At 41.2% G+C, this 19,502-nt stretch overlaps 1 protein-coding gene across 5 annotated transcripts in view; it reads right to left on the reverse strand.

The window, feature by feature from the left end:
- Positions 1-19,502, reverse strand: part of ARID3B (AT-rich interaction domain 3B) — a 103,605-nt gene that overhangs the window by 32,540 nt on the left and 51,563 nt on the right. The gene's annotated exons all lie outside the window — the stretch shown is intronic.

Raw genomic sequence — 19,502 nt, forward strand, 5'->3', positions numbered from 1 at the left:
TGTTCTTAACTTTATTTTTTTTAACAATATTCACCATGCAGGATAATTAACAAGTTGTTTTTTTAGCACGGGTCAGTACGGATGCGGCGATACCAGTTATGTACAGTTATTTTATTTTCCAATAATAAAAGTCTTTGTAAGGAAATAAGGGCTTTTTTTTTTTTTTTTTTTTTTTTTTTTAAATTAAGAGACTTTTATACATGGCAAACCTGGAGGCCATTGTCTAAACACATCTAAGGGGTTACATGGCCAGGATTAGATCCAGACCCTGGCTGTTACAATTGGGTGTCAGCTGTATAATGCCGACGCCACCTGCAATTGATGGTATGGGCGCAGCTGCTGTCCGTGCCATCACAGTGCCGTAATAGTACATTGGTTCGCGGTAAGTTCATAGTTCTTCGATGTACTATTACAACGCAGGGTGGGAAGGGGTTAAAAGGTTGCATATTCTCATACAATCTCTTTCCAGAAATGTGTAGAGTATGTTCAGCTGTATAGTATTTTTTTATTTATTTTAATTTTTTTCTCTATTCATGGGTGTTTGCAGTTAACCCCTTAACCACCAATGACGTACATGTACATAATTGCGGGCAAAAGTATGGAAGTTGAGCCTGACACCTTGCTTTAATGGCCAGAATTGGAGCCAACTCTGATCTAGGCCGTTTAACCGCTAAGTTGTCGCAGTCAATACAGACCAAGGCATCTAAGCCGTTAGAAAGAGGGGTAGGTTTCCCTCCACCACACCATCATTCCCCCTGCGATGCGGAAAGGTTCCATCCCAGTTTGCAAATGTGTCTCACTTCAGTGTCTGTTGTTTTGTTTGTTAAACCGGTTTGTGCAAAAGAGTATACCTTTACGTCCTAATTCCAGTCTTAAGACTGCAAAAGGACATAATGGTACGCCCAGTGGATTCCATGGGCGCAGGAGGTGCGCTTGCACCATCTGCAGTGGATGCCAGTTGTATTACACAGTTGACATCCCGCTGCGATTGGAGATGACTGTTATCCTGGTCATTTAACACCTTAGACGCTGCGTTCAACGGTGACCAAGGCATCTATGTGGCTACAAAGAGAGGGAGCACCCTCTGTAACCCCTTTGGTGCCTCGTGACACAATTGCACAAGTGTTATAAAATATGACTTCTTGCATATTGAGGAATTTTAGCGCTGCGGTTCTGTGTTGCAGTCACAAACTTCAGGTTTAAGGAGTATTTTCAACTGAAACATTTATGGCATATCTAAGAGATATGTCATAAATGTCTGACAGGTGTGGGTCCCAGAGCTGGACCCACATCTATCTTAAGAACCCGGGGTCACCCGTCTCCAATCCCCTATCCCACTGGGTGAGGCAACTACCACATTCAGGTTAAAAATGAATGGAGGAGGCGGCCACGCAAATTTCTATGGGAGTTAAGGAAACAGCTAAGCAAGCGGGCTCTTGTGATCGAGTGACCATCGCTCTGAAGAAAGGAGCGGGTCCCAGAGCTGGGACTCAGATCTATCAGACAATTATGGCATATCTGGTGGATATGCCTTAAAGAGGCTCAACACCACATTATAAGTGCCCTATCTCCTACATAAGGAGATGGGCGCTATAATGTAGGTGACAGCAGTGCTTTTTATTTAGAAAATCAATCTATTTTTACCACTTTGAGCGATTTTTAGCTTTATGCTAATTAGTTTCTTAATGCCCAAGCGGGCGTGTTTTTACTTTAGGCCAAGTGGGCGTTGTACAGAGGAGTGTATGACGCTGACCAATCAGTGACCAATCAGCGTCATACACTTCTCTCCATTCATTTACACTGCACTAGCGATATAGCTATATCGTTATGTGCAGCTACATACACACACTGTAACGTTACTACAGTGTCCTGACAATGAATATACATTACCTCCAGCCAGGATGTGATGTGTATTCAGAATCCTGACACGCTGGAAATCTCACAGAAAAGATTCAGACAAGGCAAACGTAACCTCGTTTACATCGTAATCTCGCGAGATTACCTTTGCCTTGCTGGAAATCTCACAGAAAAGATTCAGACGTGTCAGGATTCTGAATACACATGACGTCCTGGCTGGAGGTAATGCATATTCATTATCAGGACACTGCAGTAATGTTATAGTGTGTGTATATGTAGCTGCACATAACGATATAGCTATATCGCTAGTGCAGAGTAAATGAATGGAGAGAAGTGCATGACGCTAATTAGTCAGCGTCATACACTCCTCTGTACAACGCCCACTTGGTCTAAAGTAAAAACACGTCCACTTGGGCATTAAGAAACTAATTAGCACAAAGCTAAAAATCGCTCATAAAGTGGTAAAAATAGATCGTTTTTCTAAATAAAAAGCATTACTGTCACCTACATTATAGCGCCGATCTCCTTATATAGGAGATCGGGCACTTATAATGTGGTGACAGAGCCTCTTTAAATGTTTCAGTTGGGAATACCCCTTGCATAGATGGGAGGAAATGTTGTCTGTTTGGGTATGTGCACACGATGAGAGGCTTTTACGGCTGAAATGACAGACTGTTTTCAGGAGAAAACAGCTGCCTCGTTTCAGCCGTAATTTCTCCTCCTCGCATTTTGCGAGGCTTCTCTGACAGCCGTAAATTTTGAGCTGTGCTTCATTGAGTTCAATGAAGAACGGCTCAAATTACGTCTGAAAGAAGTGTCCTGCACTTCTTTTGACGAGGCTGTATTTTTACGCGTCGTCGTTTGACAGCTGTCAAACGACGACGCGTAACTGACAGGTCGTCTGCACAGTACGTCGGCAAACCCATTCAAATGAATGGGCAGATATTTGCCGACGTATTGTAGCCCTATTTTCAGACGTAAAACGAGGCATAATACGCCTCGTTTACGTCTGAAAATAGGTCGTGTGAACCCAGCCTTTGAGTGATAAAGAGGATTTTTTTTTCTGCAAGTGTGAGGGATTCTGGGAAAACTACTGAGAAGGCCAAACTGTGCAGCCTGCAGACACAAGATAATAAAATGATTAAAAGAAATGGAAAAAGGGAGAGAGAGAAGCATTAATGCGCACGTTCTGAGATAAGAAGGCGCAGTGATTGAAATGTGCATAGCAGCTGCATAGTGAAAGTGTTAGGCCTCGTTCACAAGGAGTTTTTTGCAGGAGGAAAATTCTGCCTCAAAATTCCGTTTGGGATTTTGAGGCAGATTTTGTCCTTCCTGCATGTCGTTTGCCGCGACTTTCGCCGCGTTTTACGCTCGCGCCCATTGAGTGCTACGGGCAAAAAACTCAGCGAAATATGCTTTCTCTGCCTCCCATTGATGTCAATGGGAGGTCAGAGGTCAGAGGCGTAAACACGCGAAGATAGGACATGTCCCTTCTTTCTCCCGCGAGGCGGTTTTATGAAATCAATGGGAGGCATTTTCGGCCGGTTCTTGATGAGTTTTGCGGAGCGGTTTCCGCTCCAAAAAGCTTGTCAAAATACTCTGTGTGAACAGGGCCTAAGGGCTGATGTTTCATACTTGCTTTTGGGTAGGTTATTTGGAGAATCCAACGATTCTACAAGTGTAATCTAATGGTGGTTAAAAGGCCACATTACTATTATAACATGCACATCAATGTAACTATGAGAATATATAAATCAAAAAAATTATTGTGGTTGTGTATGTGAGAATAGTCAAATAACCAAATATAATATTGACCATTTCAACAAACCTTCCTAGTCTGATCTGAAAAATCAAAGCAACATTCGACTTATTTACCTTTATGCCTCTTTCACACAACTGTATTTTGCATCAGTATTTGTAAGCCAAAACCAGGAGTGGGTAAAAAAACAGTGCAAGCCTTTCGATTATACTTTTTTCCTGTTTATTTTCTATTACTAGTTTTGGTTTTTAACCCCTTAAGGACACAGCCTGTTTTGGCCTTAAAGGGAATGTGTCGCTAGAATGTATTTTTTTTTTCTTTCAGTTAAACAGTTAGTATTTAAGTGATTAAACATTATTTTAATTTTTTTAATTTTTTCACAAGTCAGGAAATATTATAAATTAGATTCTAATTTATAACATTTCCATGTGCTGGTCACTAGAGGGAGCAATTCCCAAAATTGCAGCATTGTAAGGTGGTAAAGCAACCTCATTGCTTTATGCTGCAAATTTGGTGTAGACACACACGCTCTAGTGAGCTCACAGAATCCCCCCTCCCTTATCCTGGCTAGTGCCAGGAGAAAGGAGGGGGTTGAATCTTCTAATCCTCCTACACTGTGCATTCGCTCAGAAAATGGCGGCACACAGTGTAGGAGGATTAGATACAGTGGTAATCAGACAGTATAACACGAACATAATACACACATCACATACACAAACATAACTTACCTGCTACTGCCGCCTACTGCCTCCGATCCTACTCCTCGCGTTTTCGCTGCCTGGAACATATGTCCGGAAGCCGCGACCGGAAGTAGTCATCTTACTGTCCGGCCGCGGCTTCCGGTCCACATGAAAATGGTGCCGGATGTCGCTCTGCAGAAGATCTTCCTTTTGGACTGTGTGGGAGCGGCACATGCGTCGTTCCCACACAGACGGCGTACACTATAGTGAATGGAATGGCTCCCGTTCGCATTCTCTATGGGGATGTATGTGCCATATTCCATCTCTGTATGTGTTGTTAATCGACACATACAAAGATGAAAAAAAAAATGGCAGCCTCCATAGTGAAGTAAAAGTAAGAAAAAAGTAAAACACAAATAAATAAAATGTATTTTAATAACATGCTAAAAGCAAATTTATATAAAAAAAAAAAAATTTCGCGACACCTTCCCTTTAAGGACACAGCCACATTTTTTTCAAATCTGTCATGTGTCACTTTATCTGGTAATAACTTTGGAATGCTTTTATGTATCCAAGCGATTCTAAGAATGTTTTCTCGTGATACATTGTACTTTATGTTAGTGGTAAAATTTGGTCGATATATTCAGTGTTTGTTTGTGAAAAAGACCAAAAATCAGAGAAAATGTGCAAAAATTTGCATTTTTATACATTTTTATGTATTTGCTTGTAAGACAGATGGTAATACCACACAAAAAAGTTACTAGTTAACATTTACCATGTCTACTTTATGTTGGCATTGTTTTTTTAAAAGTTCTTTTATTTTTCTAGGATGTTACAAGGCTTATAACTTTAGCAGCAATTTCTCACATTTTCAAGAAAATTTCAAAAGGCTATTTATTCAGAGGCCAGTTCACTTCTGAAACCCTATATATTAGAAAGTCCCCATAAATCACCCCATTTTAAAAACTGCACCCCTCAAAGTATTCAAAACAGCATTCCGAACGTTTCTTAACCCCTTAGGCGTTACACAGGAATTAAAGCAAAGTAGAGGGGAAATATAAAATTTTCAAAACGCAACTTAATATTTATTGCCCAGATTCTGCAGATTTTAGAAATATCCCACATGTGGCCCTATTGTCCTAATGGACTGAAACACAGGTCTCAGAGGCAAAGGAGCAGCTAGTGGATTTTGGGGCCTCCTTTTTTTTTAGAATATATTTTAGGCATCATTTCCTGTTCTTGTGGTGCCAATACAGCGGAAACACCCAAAAGAGAGCCCATTATGAAAACTACACCCCTCAAGAAATTTATCTAGGGGTATAGTTAGCATTTTGACCCCACAAGATTTTTGGTAAACTTATTGGAATTAGTCTGTAAAAATGAAAATGACTTTTTTCTAAAAAACGTACCCACGGCAGGTCTCAGAAGGGGAAGAGCGCCATTTGGATTTTGGAGCACAGATTTAGCTGGAATGGTTTTCGGTGCCATGTCGCATTTGCAACGCCCTGGAGGGACCAAAACGGTGCAAACCTCCCAAAAGTGACCATTTTGGAAAATACACCTCAAGGAATTTTTCTAAAAGTATAGTTAGCATTTTGACCTCACAGTTATTTTGCAAAATTTATTGTAATTAGGCCGTGAAATTGAAAGTCTAAATTTTTTTCTAATAAAATAGAGTTTTAGCTCAGAGTTTTTCATTTTCTCAATAGATAAAAGGAGTAAAAGCACCTCAACATTTTTAAAGCAAACTCTTCTGAGCACAGCAATACCCCATATGTGGTAATAAACGGCTGTTTGGACACACGGCAGGGCTTAGAAAGGAAGGAGCACCATTTGACTTTTGGAGCTCAAGTTTTGCTGGAATGGTTTGCGGCGTCATGTCACATTTACAAAGCCCCTGAGGGGCCAAAACAGTGCATGTCCCGGAAAAGTGACCCCATTTGGAAACTACACCCCTCAAGGAATTTATCTAACGATATAGTGAGCATTTTGATCCCACTGTTTTTTTTTTTACTGAATCTATTGGAATTAGGCAGTGAAAATTAAAATCTAAATTTTTCCCCCTAAAAACTTGATTTGTATTCATTTTCACAAGGAATAAAGGAGAAATAGCACCCCAACACTTGTAAAGCAATTTCTCACGAGTACGGCAATACCCCATATGTGGTCATAAACTGCTGTTTGGACACACCACAGGGCTCAGAATGGCAGGAGTGCTACTTGGCATGCAGATTTTGCTTGATTGGTTTTTGGATGCCATGTCGTATTTGCAGAGCCCCTGAGGTACCAGTACAGTAGAATCCCCTGAGAAGTGACTCCATTTTGGAAACGATACCCCTCAGCGCATTCATCTAGGGGTGTAGTAAGCATTTTGATCCCACAGGTGTTTTATAGATTTTATTAGAATTATGCAGTGAAAATGAAAAATTTTATTTTTCCAAAAATATGTTGTTTTTGCAACCCCGTCTCTTATTTTCACAAGGGGTAATAGGAGAATTTCTCCCGAGTCGGCAATACCCAATGAGTGGCCTTAAACCGCTGTTCCACCATTTTGGAAACTGCACCCCTCAAGGCATTTTTAAGGGGTGTAGTAAGCATTTTGAATTTGACCCCAGTTTGTTTTATTTTTTATTAGACATAAACGCTCAGTGGATGGTGAAAATTGAAAATTGCCATTTTCCACAGGTATATGCCATTTTAGTGCACAATATGTTGTGCCCAGTTCGTGCCACTAAAGACAAATACCTCTTAAACCGTTAAGCGGGTTCCCCTGGGTATGGCGATGCCATATATGTGGACGTAGACTGCTGTTTGGACATGCTGTAGGGTTCAGAAGGGAGCGAGCGCCATTTGGCTTTTGGAGTGCAGATTTTACTTGGGGCTTTACTGGCATTTCAGTTTATAATGTGGGTGCATATTTTAAGCTGTGCGGAGTACATCAGGGTATAATAACAGGGTAATGAGGTAAATAAATAATGATTTAGCATCGCCATATTCAGAGAGCCAGAACTTTATTTTTTCTCCACTGGAGCTGTGTGAGGGCTTATTTGTTGCGGAACAATCTGTAGTTTTCATTGGTACCATTTTGGGGTACATGCAATTTTTTCATGTTTTATTTAATTTTTTGGCAAGCAAGGTGACCAAATAACAGAAATTCTGAGTTTTTCTTTTGTTTTTTTACGGCATTCAACGTGGGCTATAAATTACATATTTACTTTATTCTGCGGGTCGATACGATTACGGCGATACCATATATATATATACACACGTACATCTTTTTTTTTTGTGTTATGAAGCGTCTGCACAATAAAATCACTTGTTTCAAATAATACATTTTCTGTGTCATCATATTCTGAGAGCCATAACTTTTTTATCTTTCCGTCGAAAAAGCTGTGGGAGGTCTTGTTTTTTGCGGGACGGGCTGTAGTTTTTAATAATTTTGGGGTACATAAAACTTTTAGATCACTTTTTTAATTCTGTTTTGGGAGGGGTAGTTACCAAAAAACAGCGATTCTGAAATTGTTTATTACATATTTCTACGGTGCTCAACGTGCGGTTAAAATAGCATGATACGGACGGGGTGATACCAAATATGTGTACTTTTTTAATGTTTTCCGTATTTTTTCTTATAATAAGAGACTTATGGGAAAAAAAGCGGTTAATGTTCTTGTAACTTTTATTTTTTTTAAATTTTCATAAACTTTTTTTTTTGTCCCACTGTGGGACTTGAAGGCATAAAGACCTGATCACTATTCGAATACACTGCACTACCTACATAGTGCAGTGTATTAGAGCTGTCAGCTATTCACTGACAGCAAGCCTATTAGGCTTCGCCTCCCTGCGGGACTTAATAGGCTTCCGTACTAGGAGGCCAATGTTTGGCCTCCGGTTGCCATAGCGGGTGCCGATCGTTGCCATTAGCAACCTTTGGGTGCGATCTAACCACCTAGATGCAGCGATCGCTTTATCTAAGGGGTTCATCGGCCGAATTGGATGCTAGCACCGGTCCTGGCTGTTACAGCAGGGTGTCAGCTGTAATATACAGCTGACACCTGGCGGTGATGGCGCTGTCACAGCTTCTGAGCCAACTCCATCACCATCACGTACAGCTATGTGAGAAGGCGCTAACACACTAGCACCCATCATGTAACTGTACGGGATTTTGTGGGAAGGGGTTGATTGGGGTAAGTGGGCACACTGTTAGAGTACGTTCACATGACTTATTTTCGGTCAGTGTTCGGGCCGTAAACGGCCTAAAAAAATCGGAAGCAGAACGCCTCCAAACATCTGCCCATTGATTTCAATGGGAAATACGGCGTTCTGTTCCGAAAAACGTTTTGAAAAACGGCGGTGTAAAAAAACACCCACAAAAAAGAAGTGCATGTAACTTCTTGAGACGTTTTTGGAGCCGTTTTTCATGGACTCTATAGAGAAACAGCTCCAAAAACGGCCGTAAAAAAGTCTGAAAATCAGGAACTGTTCCCTTGAAAACAGCTCTGTATTTTCAGACGTTTTTGAGTTTGTGTGTGCACATACCCTAAGGGTATGTTCACACGCTAGACTAAAACCATCTGAAAATACGGAGCTGTTTTCAAGGGAAAACAGCTCCTGATTTTCAGACGTTTTTTAAGCCACTCGCGATTTTCGCTGAGTTTTCGCTGCATTTTTTACTGCCGTTTTTGGAGTTGTTTTCAATAGAGTCAATGAAAAACGGCTCCAAAAACGTCCCAAGAAGTGACCTGCAGAACGCCGTTTTTCCCATTGCAATCAATGGGCAGATGTTTGGAGGCGTTCTGCTTCAGATTTTTCGGTGTTAACATACCCTAACACGTCTCCTCACTTTCATGCCTTATTCACACGAACGTGTTATACGTCCGTGCTACGCGTGTGATTTTCACGCGTGTCGCACGGACCTATATTAGTGAATGGGGCCGTTCAGACTGTCAGTGATTTTGACGCAGCGTATGTGCGCTGCATAAAACTCACGACATGTCCTATATTTGCCCGTGTTTCGCGCTGCACGCAGCCATTGAAGTTAATGGGTGCGTGCAAATCGCGCTCGGCACATGGAAGCACTTCCGGTTGCCGCACGTGATTCGCGCAAGAGTAGTAAAAAATTTATTTTTATGAAAACAGAAAAGCACCTCCTGCTTTTATGTTTGTAAACATAAAAACAGTGTCATAATGATGAAAATCACGCAGCCGCGCACAATATACAGATGCCACACTGAGCTTTTGGGTGCGCAAACCGCAGCGTTATTTGCGTGCACAATACGCACTCGCTCGTGTGAATAAGGCCTCAGACTGAGATCATCAGACGCTGTAACAATGTTTACTGCTCAGTTTTGTCGTCAAGGAGCTGTGATTGGTCCGTCTGCTGTGACGGACCAATCACAGCAATTGCCGGCACGGGACCGCTGTGATTGGTCCCGTCGTCTTATTGTGCCGATCAACTGTTATAAACAGTTGATGGCACAGTTCTGTCACCTTGTCCTTTGGCAGGGTGACAGTTGTTAGCCAGGATGCACCAGTACGACTCAGTGCTTTAAAGCACTGCAATACAGGACGTACCGGTACATCAAGGGGTTAAATACTGATGCAACATACTGACCAAAATACTGCTGTGTGAAAGAGGCCTAAAGCGTATAGACTCACACGGCCTTAATACAACCACATTACATGGTCAATATTATGATTGCAAAACGTGGACCCTCCTGGGCTTTTACTGAACCAAATATAGACCCTACGTGCGAAAAACATAATTTACGGCGACCACACTAAGGCCCTGTTCACATCAGCGTTGCCCTTCCGTTGAGGGGTTCCGTCGGGTTAACCGCTCAACGGAAAGGCAAACCTTTGCTTCCGTTTGCATCACAATTGATCTCAATGGTGACGGAAACTTTGCTAATGTTTTCCTTTGTCACCATTGTGAACAGGTTCCGTCATTTTGACGGAATCAATAGCGCAGTTGACTACACCGTTCATCCCGTCAAAGCAGCAGAATCCTTGCAAACCATTGGCACCGGATCCGTCACCATTGAAATCAATGGTGATGTAAACGGAAACCTGTGGTTTCCATTTGTGTCAGTCAGGGCTCCGTTCTGATGGAAATCTCCGACGGAATGAAGTCTGAGGGTATGTGCACACACACTAATTACAACCGTAATTGACGGACGTATTTCGGCCGCAAGTCCCGGACCGAACACACTGCAGGGAGCCGGGCTCCTAGCATCATACTTATGTACGATGCTAGGAGTCCCTGCCTCGCTGCAGGACAACTGTCCCGTACTGAAAACATGATTACAGTACGGGACAGTTGTCCTGCAGAGAGGCAGGGACTCCTAGCGTCGTACATAAGTATGATGCTAGGAGCCCGGCTCCCTGCACTGTGTTCGGTCCGGTACTTGCGGCCGAAATACGTCCGTCAATTACGGACGTAATTAGTGTGTGTGCACATACCCTTAATCAAACTGCTTTTGTTTTTTTACCGGTCATTCTTTGCCAAAAATAAGCTTCATTTTATTGTGTCCTATGAATAGACATATAATACTTGTGAATGTACTTATTTTTTCTATTACCCGCCCACTAGGAAGTTCGCTCCACACGTCTTTGGCGCCATTTTTTTCATTATTTACAAACTGTTTATATGCTGCTTCTGTTTCTCATCTTTATTGAATTTGACGAAGGGGAATTAATCCCTGAAATGTGTTTTTGTACAGAGCATTGAAATATAGAAACTTTAAAAAAAAACAAAAAAAACGACATCATTTTACATGTGCTTACTCTGAAAATTTTAAAAAGGAGCGTAAAGGTTAATAAAAATTTGTATATAAAAAAAAAAAAGAAAAGGGCCTGGTGTTCTCGTGACACTAAATGGGAGCTCGGTTTTTACCCTTTCCCACCGCAGCCATTTTTCGGATTTTCACCTTTGTTTTTTCGCCATAACGTTTTCATTTTTCCATCAATATTGCCATGTGAGGGCTTGCTTTTTGCGGAACGAGTTGTAGATTTTCACGGCACCATTTATTGTACCATATAATGTAGTGGGAACCTGGAGAGGGGGGGGAAATCGCAATTCCCTAATCTTTTTTTGGGGGAGGGGTTGTTTTTACAGCGTCAACTGTAAACCTATGTTTTACGGTGCTTGTGTAGGTTTGCAAGAACCGCAAAATTGACTGGTGTGTGAACACAGCGCTAGGGTAAGGACACGTGGCATGGCCGCCGGCTAGCCGAAAAACAATCCCATCTGCAGTTTTCAAATAGATTGTTAATGACTGTGTGGTTTTGCAGGTAAAGTTTTCCCCGCAAAACCTTGCGGCTCTTAACATTCAACTTAAAAACTGCACTGAGCAACACGTTGGCGCGGTTTTCCGCCGCATCTAACCTCTTGGCGGGTGCTCTGTTCAACCTTGCCTAAAGGATGTGTTTACATGTCATGGTCAATCTACCCGTAAGAAACAAATTTACCAGAAAACTTTTCCTACTTGGTAAAAAAAATAAGTAACTGACCTTCCCAGGTTCCTAGAGGTAGATACGTTGCTACTCCAATACCCCTGAAGTCCATTGCAGGATCACACATGGAAGCCACAGGTAAGGCAGTGTTGAGAAAACTTGCAGGCACTGTGTTCACAAAGCAGATGATGGAAAGGAATGTACGCAGCGGGCATTGGAACCGGTCTGATAAGGAGAGGGGGTTGGACGGGCAGGATCTCTCACATCAGCCTGTGTCAACATATAAAAGCCTGTTCGCTTTATTGAAACTGTCAGGAAAGGCAATGTAGAGGTTGAGGGATAGAACATTGGAATACGACCTTATATTTACCCCCGATGCCAAGGAAAAACAAATAAAAAATTCGATTTATAGGCCTTGTTCACACAGTGCAGATTTGCTACAGATTTTGCAGGCATTTTTTTTTAAGCTAAAACCAGAATTGGATTCAGAAGAGGAGAACATTAGGGCCTTTCTTTATATAGTTCTTCTGTTTAGATTCTGTTCCTGGTTTTTGCGTAAAAAAACAAAACAAAAAACACATGAAAAAAACCTGCACTGTGTGAACAAGCCCAAAAACATGCAACAAGTGTGGATTAAAACAGACCAACCAGAACTCACCTGCAATTTATTTCATGCAGTACACAAGGTACATAAGATAAGCTACTATGTAAGTATCTGACAATGCATAATGTGAATTAAAACGGTGTGCGACTCCTGAAACTTTGAGATTATGCATTTTCATCATGTCATACAGTCAAATACCATCAGTGCTCATTTTTCTGTTGGATTGAATCCACGTGCAGAGTTCATCCCTTTTAGGAGTACTCCAGTATATATGCAAAATGCAACATTGTGCAGTGTTCTGCAGCTGTGATAAATCGTTCCAGGTAAATTAAAACCAATAGCATCTCTGAGGCAGCCGATGTCTAGATGTACGTTGGACGTAGCGCAGCTAGAAATTGTGTCCTTATTTTAATGTTCTACTTAGTTCAGCAGATCAATTTTGATATAAATTGGGTAATTTTAAAATATTTTGGCATGGACTATGACTAATGGCGAGACTCGGCTATCACCACATTGCTGCAATTGCTTTCAGTTGTTATTGATCTGTCAAATAAAAATCAGATGCAGATGTGAACGCAGTCTTATGCAAGAAATAATTACAACAATTACTACTCTTTAACAGAGGACCAGTCATGTCTCCAGAAATGTTAATCTGCTGCCATTCCTTTATAACTGGCTTCTCCCTAAATCCAGCACGGTCTATTTTAATCTTTGTAGGTGCCCCCCCCCCCCATTCTTCCACAATCCTGCCCCTTTTCCCAGCAATCAGCCAGGTCATCTCGGATATGCCAATTTCTTTTAAAAATGGTCGACGGGACGTGAAATTAGCAGCTCTGCCAGAGTGGCTTAGGCCTCATGCCCACTTCAGGTTTTTTTCTTCAGGGTGCCATCTGTTTTTTTAACGAATAGAACACCGACACATTCATCTCCATGGGGCCATGTACACTTCTGCTGTTTTAATGGAACGGTGTGGCCGTTCTGACAAAAATAGGAGGGGTCTTACTCCTGTCCGTTTTTGACGGAACGGTCTCAGCCATTCTATTCATTTGGTCCGTTGAAACGGACCGCACACGGCAAGCCATCCCGCCAACAGAAGTATGTATGATCCCTTAGGCTCAACGTCCTGTTGACAACTGGGCGGTAGGGACCAGCCCGTTAATTTATTTATAAATTAGTATATTAGCCGCTCGAGATGAGCTGGCTGATTGCGGCGGGCGGGGGGGGGGGGGGGTGGGAATTGCGGGGCACCTACAAAGATCAAATAAACGGCACTGGAATGAGGAAGGAGCCAGCTATAAAAAGGTAAAAGCCAGATTAACATTTCTGAGGACATGACAAGTCCCCTCTTTAAGTTGCATTTTCTTAATATCACTAATAAATACTGTACGCCTTTTAGAAGCTTTCTTCTGTCAAACTCTTGTGGTATGTGCACACGTAGTGTTTTCAGCCGTTTTTCGGGCCGTAAACGTCCTTAAAAAACCGGAAGCAGAACGCCTACAAACATCTGCCCATTGATTTCAATGGGAAATAGAGCGTTCTGTTCCGACGGGGCGTTTTTTTACGCGGCCATTTTTCAAAACGGTTGCGTAAAAAACGGCCACGTAAAAAAAGTGCATGTCACTTCTTGAGCCGTTTTTCATTGACTCTATAGAAAAATAGACACGAAAAACGCGAGTATGATTAAAAAAAACGGCTGTAAATCAGGAGCGGTTCTCCCTTGAAAACTTCATATTTTCAGACGCTTTTAATTTTGTGTGCGCTCATACCCTTAATACTATTTGGCAGTTTTAGTAAAATTTGTTCCTAGGAAAGCCAGCCATTACAGAAATCACAAGGGTTGTGACACCGCTTTCCCTGCTCCAGAACAGAAAACGTACCTGGTAATGCAGTTATTGGTTTCAGTTGCTTCCATATCACTTGATAGCTGGGCGTATTGGTAATTATGGCCATATTAATTACCGCCAATCCCACAAAATGTCACAATGGCCAGCAGTAAGCCAACATATGTAATAGTGGTAAAAGCTTTACTTCATTTTGCACACCTTTTCAGCACAGGGTAATGAATCCGCAGCAATGGTTTTGCAACCTTGTACTTTTATATGAATCTCTTTCGTAATGTTACATTTTAAAGTAGTGGTGAAAATAGTATACATGCCAGCACAATTTCTAATATACTCTCACAAAACAGCTATAATATATACATTTTAGTGATCTGTCCATCTGTGACATGATCATAAAGCTGGCCATACACTTCAGATCGATGGCTCATGAGAGAGCACATTTGGAATGTGCATGTTAGATGGTAATAAGTGGCTGTCAGACATTTCTGCCACTGGTTTTTCCAAGGGGAATATTGAAACTGGCAAGCTAGAATCCAACATGCCTGATCCTGGTTTTCATCAACAGATGTGTACGAGTGGGGAGGTGCAGAGGGAGAGCCCTTATTTGTAGCCACTCTATGCTCTGGCTAATAGCGGATAGTCCTGAAAGGCAGACCTCTCCCCCTCCGCTAACTCAAAACACTTAGCGCAGCCAACGCTGATGTGAAAAGGCCCTATTGATTGTCAAAAAAACGGAAGCCTGTCGGAATGGTGACAAACGGAAGACATTAGCAATGTTTCCATCACCATTGATATCAATGGTGATGCAAACAGAAGCCAAGGTTTCTGTTTGCCTTTCCGCTGAGGAGTTCTCCCGACGAAAACCTCTCAACGGAAAGCAAACGCTGATGTGAATAGGCCCGTAATATGGTATTCGAAAACTGCTTTAAGGTAGAATGCCTTACGAAGTGTATTAACTCCCAGTAGTATATACGTAAATCTGTAATGATATTCAGATACATATGTTTTTCCAATACCACCACATATTCAATATATAAGAAATGTCTAATGTGTAAAAACAGAAATGAAGACACACAGATGTTGAGCTTTTTTTTTCTCGTTTAATAGTGACTTTACTGCAAAAAAAAATCATTAAAAATTTCCTGAACAAATGTTATCTTTGTACCAGCGGCAAATTTTCCCTCCCCTTATTCCCACCCTTCCTTTCTGATGCCCAGTGCGTGCCTGGAATTCAGACTTTACTTCTAAGGCTGCAAATAGTGATTAAAACACATACACCCCCCCCCCCTTCCCCGAGGTTCTTTGGTTCAACAATAAAAAAAAAATAATATACACACAGGAAAAAAATAAAATACACAAGACCACACAAATATTACAGAAAAAATAAAATATACTAATCCTTTTTAAAACCAGAGTGCGGTTTCTCGCTCAACCTCTGGCACTTAAAAGGCTGAAATATTTAAAACAATTTAATAATAGAATAAAACTTTTACTGAGGTAATGATTTAAGTTTGCGAGTCAGGCCTAGAGAATGAGGATTGTGTCCATGGCTCCAGTGGACGCTCTACACCCATGGGGTTTTTTTTTTCCTCTCCAGATCTCTCAGTAGGCCTCACGGCAACTCTATTGGATAAATTCAGTGTCTCATCTTCATGACAGAGAAGATGGTATCTGAGGTATGTTTATTATATATATATATATATAATAAAAAAAAATAAAAAAAAGCGCCAGCGGCTCAAGATGCTCTATGTATTTCACATAAATGCTATGAATCAGGTCATTCGATTTTTCACTACCCTGTACCGAGACAGGATGATGGGCACAATTTCCCGTAATACTCAAGCATTTATTTCCTCAGAGACAAAATGGAAACGCTCTTCTGAATAGGCTTCGTGAAATGAACACATCAAGCGCCTGGTGCTTCAAGTATTCTTATACATAGAAGGAAATAAAACAAAATCTACACAGAGGCAAAATAAAACAATTTCCAAAAAGATAAAATATGCATAAGCCAGAAAGAATAGATTTCTCTGTAGAACTACATAACAACTGCTGGTGTCTGTCACTATTTTACATTCCTAAAATTAGCAGCAGAAAAGTGAAACTTCTGTACCCGTTACAGAGTAAGGGTCTATTCACACAGACCGGTTCAACAGTCGCACTTACTAGACCGAACCAAGCTCACAGAGCCGGACTCCTAGAATCATAGTTATGTATAACGCTAGATGTCCCTGCCTTCCTACAGGACTACTGTCCGGTAATGACATGATTACAGTACGGGACAGTAGTCCCATGGCGAGGCAAGGACTCTTAGAATCATACATAACTATGATGCTAGGAGCCCGGCTGCCTGAAAGGTCTCCGATCCAGGAACCGCAGCCGACACGCGGTCCGTATCCTATGGACTGAACACGGCTGTGTGAATAGACCCTAAATAAAACGTCTCATCCTAAATTAACTGAAGCAACAGGAAAATATTCTTCTGTTCACCAAAAGGCAACTAGTGTGCTAACACTTTATGTGAACACACTACGGATAACAGTGACAGTATGGAGTGGATAAAGTGGAGAACACCCATGTACAGGGAATGCCTTCATGTAGTCTTTGGGACAAATCCACCACCCATGAATCTGAGATAAATTTATTATCCTTTCAAGTTACTTTTCAGGGAGAAAGGCAGAACATATCTGGAAAGGGAAGACGAAGGGTTGATCGGAGGAGATTCATAGAAACGGGCACATTTTTGACACCCGAGCCTTCCAAAAAGAGCTAATTCAACAAGAGCTGCCACATGCAACCCTTGTAGGATTAAAGCATGAAGAATGTCTTCTGATAGTGGAAAACATAACTGTCAAACCCATTTGGCTAACCATTCCAAATCGCCTGCCCACATCCCTTTTTTTTTTGTTTTCTTAAAATGTCCATTAGTAGGTTAACAAAACACAACAACATATGAAGTAAAATGTTCACAAACATGATTGAAGATGCAACGCGCCTGGTCAGGCAACAGGATTGTCATAAAGATGGCATCTGTGAGAATGTGCTATCCAAACCCCCCCCCTTCTCCCCACAGTGCTTTCTGGGACCACTTGGGCATTGTACACATGCAGTGTATAGATCCGGCTTACCCAACATAATACTAACTTCCAACTAAACCGCCAGCTGATCATACACATAGGACCCATATTTTGGAAATCTAGCAAATATATCTTTCACATAAAAAAGCTAAAACTTTTTTTTTTTCTTTTTTTTCCTTTTTTTCCATCTTCTAGCATATTAACTTATCTACATCGTTTGAACTGCTGCACTGAATATTTTGATATCAAATAATAATCCAGAATAAATTTGAACTGTATTACTCTACGTGTTAAATAAAAATGAAATTCATAAATAAAACTGATACAGTAGGATTCCTGAGTGTGAGAACATTAAACTATATGTAATTCAAAAAGAATAAAGCCTATCATGGGCATAATGCCGACTTGATATAAAAAGGTGTGTGCCCACACGCTATGCCCAGTTTGTGTCAAGCAGAGCAGGTCACGGTCAATTCAGGACCTCCCCAATGTAGGACCATTTGTTTGCCACGTCTTCCTTAAAACCGTGCTCAAACTATATGATGGTCAATATTTTTCATGTCATCTTATGGGACTTAATATGTAATAATAAAATATCAACAATCAAAAAAACATATCTGGGCTGATTACTGATATAGTAACATAGGGACCATGATGTAACTGCAGCTATATAGTGTCAAACCAACACCACATCACATCAGAAGATACCAGACATAAAAACATGAGCACTCTTAAAAAGACAGGACTGTTTAAAACTTGCTTTCGAACACAAGATCGAACTAAAAGTCAAAACGTCTTAGCCGGTTGTCCTACAAAAGGTCTACGGTCTTAAGCACTTTTTCAGATTGGGCACCAACAACTGAGGGACAGAGATCCTGGTGCTTAAATTATACAGGGGATAGAGTAGAACAAACTTCCCCTGAGTTCCCATGCACATTACATGGGGAATACACAAGAAATGCATTGCTGCCATTGATCAAACAAGAGCTTGATAAATCAGCAGGTAGAAGTTTACCAGGACAGAGATAGATGCAGGTCTACTGCATATGTATGCTCCTAAAATGCCATACCCTAGGTAAGAGCTGATGCTCAAAGGCAGGTTAATGACCAGGTCTTCGCCTAGTATTCTTCCTGCCCATTGATGTATGTAATGCCGTCGGAGAATGAGGTAAAAATCGGTTGTGAAACATTTCGTTAAGGTGAGGTAAGCGGAGTTGAAGTCTTCCTGAAAGCTGAGGTAGGTACGGTTGTGTAACGCTTTCTCGCAGAGGAGGTAAGTAGTATCATCATGCTTATTCCTTCCTATTCAGAGGGACCAGCTGGTGGAGGGCTCAGCTCCTGGTGTTCCCCTGGAAGAAGTGGGGCTCTGAGACGCTTGGGAGTTATTGCTGCTGCCACTTCCCCCGCTTTGCCCAGTGTACCCCGCAATTAAAGGAACAGGCTTCTGAGCATATAGAATGCCTGCAAGAGAAAATATTAATATGCAAGATGTATGCCAAGTAGTGTGTTGTACCAGACTTTTTTTTCCCTTTAAATAAAAAACAAAAAAAAACAATATGTAGGCAAAATATTACTACCTAAAACAAAAGGTCATTTAAGAAAAGTGGAGCATTATAGGACTTGGCTCATCAAGAAAAAACATTTCTGCTTTAAAGTGGGTGGTCAGCTCAGCGTGACAGGTCAGGCTTCAGAAAACAACGACTATCAACGGTTATCGCGATGGTAAAAAATGCTGCCAGCCATTCATTGTCGTTGCAGGGAAAAGTTACATGCCGGTCATTCAGATACGAGCTTTTTGTTGGCACCTCTCCTCTAGGGTTACCACATCCCCTCTGCTTTAAGGAGTTTCCACTGGATGTCAGTTTTCAACACTGCATTTTACTGTATTTTTTAGAGCTTTTATGGGGAGAGGGGGTGTTGGGCTAAAACGCAGCGGCCAGATGTTAGTTGAAAGTCTATAGACTAATGAGTGTCTACATACACAAAGGAACTTCAAAAGTGCCTGAAAAAAGGCTTGTACAAAATTACACGAATTAAAAAAAGCAAAACAAAAAAAAAAACACAAAAACACAAAACATGGAAAAAACAAAAACAAACCACACCTCAAACTGCTACAAAAATACAAATGTGCGAAGGAGACCTTCAGTCTGAAGTAAATCCCAAAAAATCATGGAGGACAAAGAAAAAATATATATATTTTATGAAGTTAAAATAAATTTGAGGTCAAACCCC

The sequence above is a fragment of the Rhinoderma darwinii genome, chromosome 3 (genome assembly GCF_050947455.1).
Source record: "Rhinoderma darwinii isolate aRhiDar2 chromosome 3, aRhiDar2.hap1, whole genome shotgun sequence".
Lineage (NCBI taxonomy): Eukaryota > Metazoa > Chordata > Amphibia > Anura > Rhinodermatidae > Rhinoderma > Rhinoderma darwinii.